Source organism: Phacochoerus africanus, chromosome 1 (assembly GCF_016906955.1).
Source record: "Phacochoerus africanus isolate WHEZ1 chromosome 1, ROS_Pafr_v1, whole genome shotgun sequence".
Classification (NCBI taxonomy): domain Eukaryota; kingdom Metazoa; phylum Chordata; class Mammalia; order Artiodactyla; family Suidae; genus Phacochoerus; species Phacochoerus africanus.
Window position 1 is genome coordinate 85,855,897 of NC_062544.1, and position 10,815 is coordinate 85,866,711.

Below are 10,815 nucleotides of genomic sequence, written 5' to 3' on the forward strand. Positions count from 1 at the left end.
AGAAAACTTTCATAGAATGCCTGGAACTTTTCAGAATGTTTTAACACAACCTAACACAACCCTACCACAACTTGAGCACCCATTTTTAAGGAATGGAGTGACATAAATACCCTAAATCTCAAAATATTTTTAAACAATGTATATAACTACAATTTAAAAAATATCTATTTATGCCATAATCATGGCCAATATTTATCCAGCGGGGTCCTGAAAAAAAAAAAACATTATTGTAGGAAAGAACAGAGAGAGATCAATCAGATTTGGGCCACTAGTACATAGTATTTTTGGCTCCAGAATATCAGGAAAAAAAAAAAATTACATGGTAGTCCATCTGCAAGGACCTCAGGGGAGGGCTCTGTGCTGACTTCAGAACAGGTTGTTACCACAACCAAACACCCAAGGACCATGAACCTAACCAAAGAGACTTCACCTCATCTTCAAGGTCAATGAGGATAAAACAACTCCCAGTGTTACTGTCCAAAAATGACAGACCATATAGCAGAGAAGAAAAGCATTCAAGTATCCACAAAACTACGGCATGTGTAGATTAAGTGAGCAGACAACTCCAGTGAAAACAGAAAATTAGACAGGAAGGTCTTTTACCACTAAACCATGTCGGCACAAGATAAATCCATGATTTTATTATTAATTTAATAAGTCTTTAATGTGTGCTCACTACATAAGACACAGAACGCTAACTGCAAAGTTTCTACTATTTTATATAACACAGACATGTACCTTCCACTGAATTTATTTTTGTAGTTTAAAACCTTGTAGAAATAAATGAGAGCAGCAACTAAAAAATTCACAAGGTGGGCATCCTAATGAATTTTTAAGTGCTGTATTACAAGGTTACAAGGTCAACATATCCAGATTAATCAAGGGAATTCAAATAGTTAACCAACTTGATAGAATTATCTAAGGCAGATTCAGTCCAGTTTTAAACTTCCCCAGTTTCAGTCATCTGTTTTTCTGCCATGCCAGAAGCCAGAGCAAAAACTCAGGCTTTAGATCTGGAAAATAAAATAGTCCTAGAACTACTGCTGTTATCAGTTGCTCAAATGTATCTTAAATATCAGGTTATAGAGAATTGTAAGAAAACATACTATTGGCTGAAGAAACAGTGACTAAAATGATTCCATAAAGAGTAGTATTAAGAGATGCTAAATCAACTCAATAACCTTTTAATGGTTTATGTTGGCCAAAGTCATCACAAAACAAAAATGTAGGCATCTCCAAATACAACGTGGGAAAGCTAAAACTGCTGAGGGACAACAATTTCTAAAGCCACTGGCAAAAGTGATCAAGCCAATACTAATTACAAAGAAAGAAAGAAAAAACAAAAAACAAAGAAGAAACATTGAAAATTGAAACACTGAAAATCTGACATCTCTGTGAAAAGTTTTTAAATGAAGCTGCTTTAAGTAGAAAACACTTTGATGATTCTGGACCAAAAATCTGACTCCATACATTCTAAAAGACTATTTTTAAAAGAGTCTAGCAAGCAGCAGCTTGTATGTAAGAGTATACATCATTCTTTTTTAACATGACTGTTAATATACAGTTAACATGTCTCAGAAAAGGCTGTAATTAACTGTCTACTGCTCTAATAACACTAATAAGCGTACAGTATTATTAAAATACAATGACTCCATACAAAGTAAAGCTGTCATTTTTAAACTTTTAAGGTAATGTTCTAAATTGTTTTTGAGTCCTCTTAAACCACCCCAAAGAAAGCCTACCTCTAAGAAAAAAAAAAATTAAAGCACAGTTATTAAAATATTGTTCTTTCTTCCCACAGCCTGGAGAAATCTGTCTAATATTAGACACAACAGCTAGGTATCACTTCAGTTGGTGAAAATACAATGAGAGACACTTAGATGATTTTATCAATTCTATATTGATTATTATATCCATTCTTTTAGAATTTAAAACTGTAAGCATTTGAATTGAGTACTTTATTTACCTGGGGAAAGGTCTGCTATATCAGGTATCATCACATAGCCCTGTTGTTAATCCCCAATGATTTCCATTGTCTGGTTCATTGGAACAGGAAAACTCAATTGTATTCAACATCAAACAGCTAATTATGAATACACTATCTTCAAGACTATCTCCATTTCAAAAGATATCTGCATATACTAGGTTCTATTTTATTTATAATAATTATTACAATAAAATATTTATAACATGAAAACTCTTTTACCTTAAAGTCGAAACATTATAAACATTAAAGGGCCAAATTGTCGTTTGCATGCTCTTAACGGCATACAGAAACCACTGAGTAAGACTACAACAGAACCTCTAGCAATCAACTCTACTATATGCCCAGCTTCCTGGAAAACTGCATCTAAAGAATCCCCCTCACACAGATTTCTGATTACTTTTTCTTTAAATATCTCAGGGAAAGAAGATCTAATAATTTCTCCTGGGGGCCTCCTACCACATTGCACCACCCAAAGTAGAATGCGCACTGCAGAATTCTGTTGGTATCTGGTCCCAAATCATCTCTTGCTGAGAAAAAGCAACATCCCAACACAGAGACCTCCCCCGGTCACTAAATGCTGGTCTCTCCCTGTGGCTATAGCCCTGATTCTCCATATGGAACTAATAGGAACTTTTTCTGGCACTTACCCTCCAAATATCAGAGGCTGCTCTCTGAATCTAGCCCTACAGGAGAGCTCTCAAGAAGTAGTCTTTGATGAGGTGACAATGACGAAGTTCTCTCTGGCACTGCTAGCAAGACAGAAGCATCCCCAAATGAGGTGGTTACCAGTTGCCTGTGAAGCAGCTAGACCATTACTGCAGTTCTGAGGGTACGTCACAAATCAGGTCATAGCTCTGGGTAAAGTCCACCCACTTCACCCGCTACAACACCCTCCATTTCCTGCACACCTGGGGGGAAAGGGTGTGGGGGGGGAGGGGGAGGGGGGGAATGCAGGTCCTCAGACATCCTAGCAAAGACACAACCAGGTGCAGCCTGACATCTGCTTCTTCTGCAAGCATTTCAGCTTCATTTGGGGAACCTGCACCCAGAGGTGCAGCAAAAATTCACGTAACAATAAGCGGGCTCTCAAATGAGTGATGAGTGTAATAAAATATTGCACAGTTAAATGTTCTATCCAGCAAGATCTTTCCTCCACTGGAAATTGAACCAACTCCTAATGCTGGATTATGAGACACTTCACTACCAAATATCAAATGACTAGACTGAGTAAATTTCAGCCAAATCTAGGGACACAAATGCTGGGGTACCAGTGAACTAATTTTCATCTCTCATAGCTAAACTGGATCACCACATAAACTAAATTACATCCTTGAAAGTCCACTGAAAGAGGTGATTAGAATTTCTATTTACGAACCTTCAGACAGCAACAACTGTGGAAGTGATACAGAATAACTTGAAAGAATAAAAATAGGCCAATATGCCGGAGAAATGCTATGCTACTAAATCTCACCCTGAATATATATACACACAATCTGTATCTATTTACTCTGAAATGAAATGTCTGATCTTAAAAAAGAGTTAAAAAAATAAACAGCAAAAGGTACCATTGGCATAAGTTCAAAAGTACTAAATAATGTGTGCTAATGTGTTGATCACACTCTATGAAGATATCAAGTTGAAATAGACTTACCATTGAGAATAGTACTTAGAAACGATATATAAATTACCATAGTAGACACTTTTTCTTTGGGAGAGATGGAGAAGAGCCTCATGTAACAGATTTGATTTTTATGCTGTATTAAGACCATACTTTGCTCTGATGTTAATATGTGATTAGAGATTGACAACTGTGTGTAGACCACAAATGTAAGAGCTACTTATAGAATGTGAGTAAAAACAAGCATTTTCTCAAGTTCTCAAGTGAACCATAAATTTTGGAATTCTAGTTTAACAGTATCATGCTATCTCCAGGGGTCTCCAAAGAGAATTAACTTGCAATTAAAAAAAAAAAAAAAAAGCAAATGCATTTAGTATTGTAGAAAAAAAGTTGAAATCCAAGGTTGGCAGATTAAATAAAAAGACAAAGGAGGCAAGAATATTTTCACAGGAAAGCAAACAATATCAATCAATCAATCCATCAATCAATCATTGTGTCCCACTTTATACTAATTTTTGCAGAGCTCCATTAAAAACTGAAACATTCATCTAAGGCTTGGAAAAGAAGACACTTTATCAAAGTTATTATCTAAGTAATCTAATAGTTGAAGTTATCTCTTTGGAACTTTGTAGGGTTAATTTAGTAAATGTACACTTGGATGTGTTTGAACAGCTTTGTCCTGAGTTTGCTCTAAGATGACTATTTTAAGTGGCATGTGGATTCTTTTGGGATTTTGACGTTGGAGGTGAAGTATGTAATGTAAAAATGTACAACATTTCTTTTAACTGATTCTCACAGGACAGAAATGAGAAGATGAAGTTGCTCTTCTTAAAAGTTGAGTCACTGGGAAATGATAAGAAAACACTTCCCGACCCCTACTTCCAACCAGGAAGAGTCTAAAGCCCTGGATGAGAGTACAGGTAGATATTAAAATGGAGACAGAGCCGTTATTTAGTGGTGACAGGAATATAAATACGTGCACTAACCTATAAACTGGTATTTACTTCAGGAAGGTAAGTAATATTTTTCCTCTGATTGCTGAGCTGTCAGTTTAATGCAGCGTAAATAAACAGTAGGTGCCTGCTAGCTTGAAGTAGGAAGTGTTCATTCCACACGAGGAACAGATTACTGAAGCCTGATGCTCATCATGCTGAAACATAACTTTCATTTTACCAGAAAATACACCCTACCATGGAGGATTTTTCGTGCCTGATCTATTAATTAACTAAACTCTGTTCTGTCAAAATGTGAACCAATTTGTTAAAATCACCCCAGAGTTTGGGAGTTTGGAAACCAAATCCATTTGAAAAGCAAGAATGACTGTTCTGTAATCTGATCACGAATGCTAAAAATGAATACTTAATATAATAAGCAGAAACTATACAAAACCAAAATAGACAAAGAACATATTTATATATAGAATTTAATAATCTGAGTTACTGAATTGACTCAAAATCCTCCTCCTTTGCTAATTAAAATCAACTGGCACCTTTAATCGTTTGTAACTTTGTGCTGCTTAGGTCTGTTCAATATATACGCTTATTCTGCTCTCTGAAATATCTAAAGGTAAACCATTCATAAAAATCAAATCACATTCCTTAACTGTAATCAAAATATTGCAGAACTCCCCTGAGAGAAGTGGTAAGTTTGAAGATCAAATGATTATACCCTTCCTCCTAACAGCATTCATATAAAATTTTTTCCCCCATTTTCTATAGACCACAGAGCTATGATGATACAGAGCAACTAATGTTCTCCTTATATGCAAGCATCCAAGCAAAATATCTGGGCTGGCATCATTTAAAATGGAACTCACCTTATCTAAAAAGGATAAAAGGAGATTTGGGGAGGTTTGGTTTCCATTTAAAACATGAACAAATTCTGATCCTTAATCAGTGGATTGTAAAGGAAAAAGAGGGGTTTAAAAGAGAACATTTTTACATTTGACTACAACATGTCTAGACATAATCTGAAGGTTGATTTCATTCATATGCACTTACTTTATATACTTCGTCAGCCCCAAGTACTAATATAACAAGTCATCCGAGACAACATGTCTTGGAAGAAAGGATGTGTTTGTATAAAGGGCATATCTATCTATATATGGCCCTTCTGGAAATTTACACAGCAGACGAAAAACCACTAGAGTGCTTTATGGAGTCCCTGCTGTATATCCATGTTGTGTTTAGCTTAATAGTGTTTGTAACCAAAAGATTTTTACAATAATGAGGAACAGGTGCCCGTCACCTGACCTCTTAGGCCTAATTTACAACCCAAAACATGACACATGAAAAAATAATTGAAAATTTCCCCCAGATATTTCACTCTTTGCTAATTTAATGCAGACTTTCTTCACCACCACTCAGCACATCATTTGATTCAATCGCAGGTTCATATAGCTGGCAACAGACTTCTTTGCAGAAATAAACCAATATTCACTTTGTTGTTGTTCTTGTTTAAGATGCTGAGAGACAAAAGAACTACTTTTGTAGATTATCAACCAAAGAATATATTAATTTATTACAACAAATGAACAAAAGGCATTCCTTTTGAATACTTTTACATACAAAGAACTATTATTTATTACATATTTCAGCTTGTGGGAAAGTGAAGAATGCAATGATTCTGGAAATAACTATTCAGACTCTTGGAAGTTCTTTAAGTCTTCTTTCTCTGCTGATCTTTTTGCCTCTGCTTTTTTTCCCTTATCCCCCCAGCACTCTCCCCCCCCCCACCCCACACACATTTTAAGGCACTAATACTTTAGGAGGGAAATCCCTATTTGTTCTTTTTTCATCCATCATTTGTATTCATTATTCAGAAAGGAATACAAAAATTGAGCAGTGATTTTTATTTCTCTTGTATAATCTTGTTACATGTAGCCATACTCAAATTTAACCATGCTTTGTATTTTATAGCTACTGTTTACATATTATGTATTACATATGACTGAACAACTCTACATTTAAAATACTGTTTCCATTAGGAAAAATATGAAGTAATAAGTGTCAAATGGAGATGAAGAATAAACATGCCTGGTATATTTATAAAATGCAGCGTCATTTAAAATGTGCACAAATAGGATACATATTTTGCTACTGTTACATTGTACATTGTATACACACTGTCTAAAGTGTATTTAATAATGTGCCTAACCAAGTTAATTAAAGTATTTATGTCTGATGATTGTGTTAAACACTTGGAAACATAGTGAAAGATACAGCCAGTTACTTCTGCTAACTAAAGTTGAAATTATGCACTTATTATAACCTTTTCTAACAATGTGAGAAAAACAGAGTAAATATATTAAATTTGTTTCACAACAGATGCTTAGGTTGTTAATATTTAAGATGCCTATTCATGCTATTCCTGTCTGCACATTTGTCAAAAATGTAAGCCTGAATGCTAATGTTTGCTAGCAGACTGGAGCAGCCAGTATATGAATGCACTACTGTTCTACTAAAATAATATGCAATAGAAATAAAGGACGGCTGCTAAATCATAGCACTAGTAACACACAGCAGATTAAAGGTTTTTAGAGCAAACACTTACTCCCCCCTCCCCACCGCTACGTTTGACTACTGAATAAATCTTAATTTCTGACATCTCTGAAAAATCCACTTTAAATTGGGTAAATTTCAATAAAGTTTCAACGGGATGAGTTATTCTGTTTGCAGACAAACACTGTAGATTTCAGGGACTGCTCAGGACAAATCCTGACACCCAGCAATAGCGTTTTACTCATTCTTACCCCCTCTTCTGTCCTTTTGGGTAAGTCAGGTCCCCTGGCCTCCCAGGATGCAAGAATGGAACCCCAGTCTGTCGGGGCAGAAAGGTCCTCTCCTGAGAATAGGACGTCTTTCTCTTTACTTTGTCTTGACAACCATGTGGAGTCCAGGTCTTAAAGCATTTGCTTGGAAATCCGGAATGCTGCTGAGAAAGTTCGCCGAGGAAGGGCGCGGAGGTCAAAGTTGCCAACCAGGGCACTTTGAGAGGAGATCCTGTGGTTGATACTTGCAAGTGAAATTTGCAACGCCCTAATGGAGGTCCGGGCCAAAACCTCCAGCAAGAGCCCTAAGCACCTCTCCGTCTTCTGGGGTCATCACAAAACTCCAGCTCAGTGGGTTTACCCGGTACGCGCGAGTCAGTCCCCGGACCTGCCACCTGCCTGCTTTGTCCCTTTCATCGTGGTTGTCCAAACCCACGCTCCGCCGCCCCGGGAGCCTCTGTGGCGGAGCGCTCGAGGAAGGCCGCCACGCTCGGGTCGGGATCGCAGGAGGGAGACACGGGGCAGACCTCGAGGCCGCACCTATGATGTCCCTGTCCCTGCAAAGAGGGCAGCACCTCTTCCTGCCTCCAGCCTAACTCCAAACCCCACATTCTTTCCAGGAGCCCGGTCAGGACCGACCTCACTACAACCTGCGAGGACTCGAAAGGACGCCACTTTCCAACTCCTGGCTCCAACTTGAGCGCCCTGGCGCTAGAGTGGCTCCTGGGATGGAGAAGTTGCCACAAACTTCCCAGGGCCCTTTCCGCCGCCGCTCCAACCAGCCGCGCCGGCGGGGGGCGGAGGAAAGCTCAGATGGACCGGGGAAGGATGCTGAGCTTACTTGCGATCCGACAGGGGAACGTTTCCACTCCCCCAAACTACTCAGCCGAGCACCTTTTACCAGCCTGGCTCCGGGGCACACAGAGAGGATCTCCCTTTCCCCGTGTGCTTCCTTCCTCTTTTCAACTCCCCCTTTCTCTTCCAAAAGAGAAATGACAAGTAGTTTGTTCAGCCGGGGTCTGTCGGGCAGGTTGTCCACACCCGGAGAGATAGAACGAATGGCATCATCAAGCACCCCGTCCCGGGTGCTTTCCCTTACTCTACCGGCTACTCTGCCGGATCCCGCCGCGCGCGAGAGAAGGGGCTTGGAAGACCCCTGCCGCCCGGCGCCCACAAGAGGGGATCCGAGCTGCCCCAAAGTGGGGCACCTCGAGTGGGTACTACAGTGAAGTTTGGATCGATTCCGTAAAAGGAGAGAGACAGAGATAAAAGCACAAGAGTAGGGGAGAGGGAGAAAGAGACACAGAAAGAGAGACAGAGAGATAGAGACAGAGAGAGGCAAAGGAGCAGAACTCACTCAGGCATGGGCGTTGGGGGTGGCGGTGGCTGTCGAGCGCGGCCCGAGACCAGGAGCAGCTCCCCAGGCGGACGCGCCGGCGTCGGACTTCCGAGGCGGCGGCTTCTGCCTCTGGTGCCGCCGCAGCTAAGCTGCGGCTGCCGCGGAAGTTAATTGCAACTTGACTTCAAGTTGTCTTCTTTTCCCATCCGAAGTGGGCGTTTAAAGGGGAGAGCGAGGCGAGGAGCGAGCTAGCGAGTGCGCTGGGCCGAGGGAAGGAAGAGGGGGGAGGGAGGAGATGTTAACGGGGGGAGAGGGGGAGGGGGCGGCGGGGGCGGGAGGGGGAAGGGGCCAGCGGGAGCCCTGAGCGCCTTGGCGGTCGCGGCGTCCGCAGTCTGGAGGCGCACCGGGGCGGCCAGGGCGCCCCCCGCGGGAGCCCACAGCCACCCGGGCGCGCATCCAGCCGCGGCTCCGGGCAGGGCACGCTGCGTCCGGGGGCTCGGCGGACCTCGCGCCGCCGCCGCCGCCGCCGCCGCCGCCGCGGAGCGTGTGCGGCGCGGGCTGGCCGGCTGGGCTGCGAGGGCCCGGCCCGCCTCCCCAGCGCCCTCCCCGGCTTCTCCCCCTGGCGGTGGAGCCTCGGCGGCAGCCGGCGACCCGGGACGCGCTGGAGCCCGAGCCGAGCCGAGCCCGAGCCGCCGCCGCCGCCACTGCCGCCGCCGCGCGCTGCTCGCAGGCTCCCTCCCCGCGCGCTGCCCCGGGTGTGGGGGGCGGCGGGTCGGACGGGCGCGGGCGGGAGAGAGGCGCGCCCTGGGATCGGACCCGAAAACCGGACCCTCAGTCGGGAGGGTAAGTGTGGGCGCCTGGGGGGGAACGCGTGGCGGTGCGCGGTTCTCGACGCCCACCAACCCTGCCCCCTCACCTCTCCCGGGCCCCCAGCGCGCGCACCCCTCCTCCTGCCGCCTGCGGCTTCCTCTTGTTGTTCGTTGTTTGGTTGGGCTTTTGGGGGGTGGTGAGGGGAAGGGGATGATTGTAGCGTGTGTGCCAGCCGAGGAGGAAGTCAGGTGAGAGGCCCCGACGCACACCCACCCCCTCACCCCCCGCCCAAGCCAGCCTGCGTGGGGTGGATCGCTCCCCACTAGGGGCATGTGGGCCAGTTTTTTTCTCTCGCCAGAGATCGGTCGAGATCCTTCCTAGAGGGCCTCCTCCACTTCCAGCTTGTTCTGTCCACCTCCCTTCACCCCACCCTGACCCCTTATAGCACCCCATGCCGGAGCGTTGCACCCCAACTGCGGAACAACACGTGGCTGAAGAAGGAGGAGGGGGTTCTCTTGCAGACCACCGCGCCGCGCCCTTGCTCATTTTTTTTTTTTTTTTAATATCCTCCTGTTGGCAGCTGTACTTCTTTTCAACCCACTGGCAAAAGACGCCTAAACTGAGATCTAATTTCTCCAAAAAGCTGGAAGCGGACTGGGCAAGTGAGGAGGATTTAGTGACAGGGGACTCAGGGGGGGCGAGGGAACCTTTCCAAAAGGGGACTGAAACTCCAGTCACCTCTGCTAGATTTGGCTGACTGGAGATTCAGAATCCCAGGTTAAGGAGAAACTGGATACTTGATCAACTTTGCCCTCTTTTCCTGCCCGTCTCCCCCCCGCCCAGTTCTCAGGGAGCTAACAGGTCTTTTGTCTTGTGTTGTCTTTGGGAAATTCGTATTGAGTCTGACAACAGAAAATTACTACTGTTTACTCAAAGTTAAGGAAACTGCGGAGAACAAAAAAAAAAAAAAAAAAAAGAAAGAAAAAAAACCATAGTCTTTGCTCCCCGCCCCCGCCCTCTCTCTCTCCCTCTCTCTGCCTCTTTCTCCCTCCCTCTCTCTGTGTGTAGCTGTTAAGTTTATGGCTTGAACTGCAAAACGTCAGTTTGCAACAATAAGGACTGTAGAGGCGCCTCGGTGTATTTTTAGAAGCTGCACTTTCTAGAGTTCCTTTCACCCAAGGCTTGGTCTCTCATTAAGTCTCCATAAATAATTGTATTTAGAGAGAAAGAAACTATGGAAGCAGGAGGGAGATGGCTAAGATCTCCATCCCGCTAGCGCAGAGCACTGTTTG

The 10,815-nt window shown here is 43.4% G+C and overlaps 1 protein-coding gene across 4 annotated transcripts in view; it reads right to left on the minus strand.

The window, feature by feature from the left end:
• The window catches only part of SATB1 (SATB homeobox 1), a 103,320-nt gene extending 93,559 nt beyond the window's left edge, over positions 1-9,761 (minus strand). The window contains exons 1-2 of one of the 4 annotated variants that reach the window (XM_047768990.1): positions 9,630-9,761; positions 8,732-8,973 (exon numbers count right to left, since the gene is read on the minus strand). The gene's annotated coding sequence lies outside the window, so the exon portion shown is untranslated. Of the gene's footprint in view, positions 1-2,634; positions 3,132-8,731; positions 9,005-9,629 lie in introns of those variants that run through there. The other 3 variants (XM_047769043.1, XM_047769015.1, XM_047768998.1) reach the window with 3 other exon arrangements.
• Positions 9,762-10,815: the final 1,054 nt, after the last annotated feature.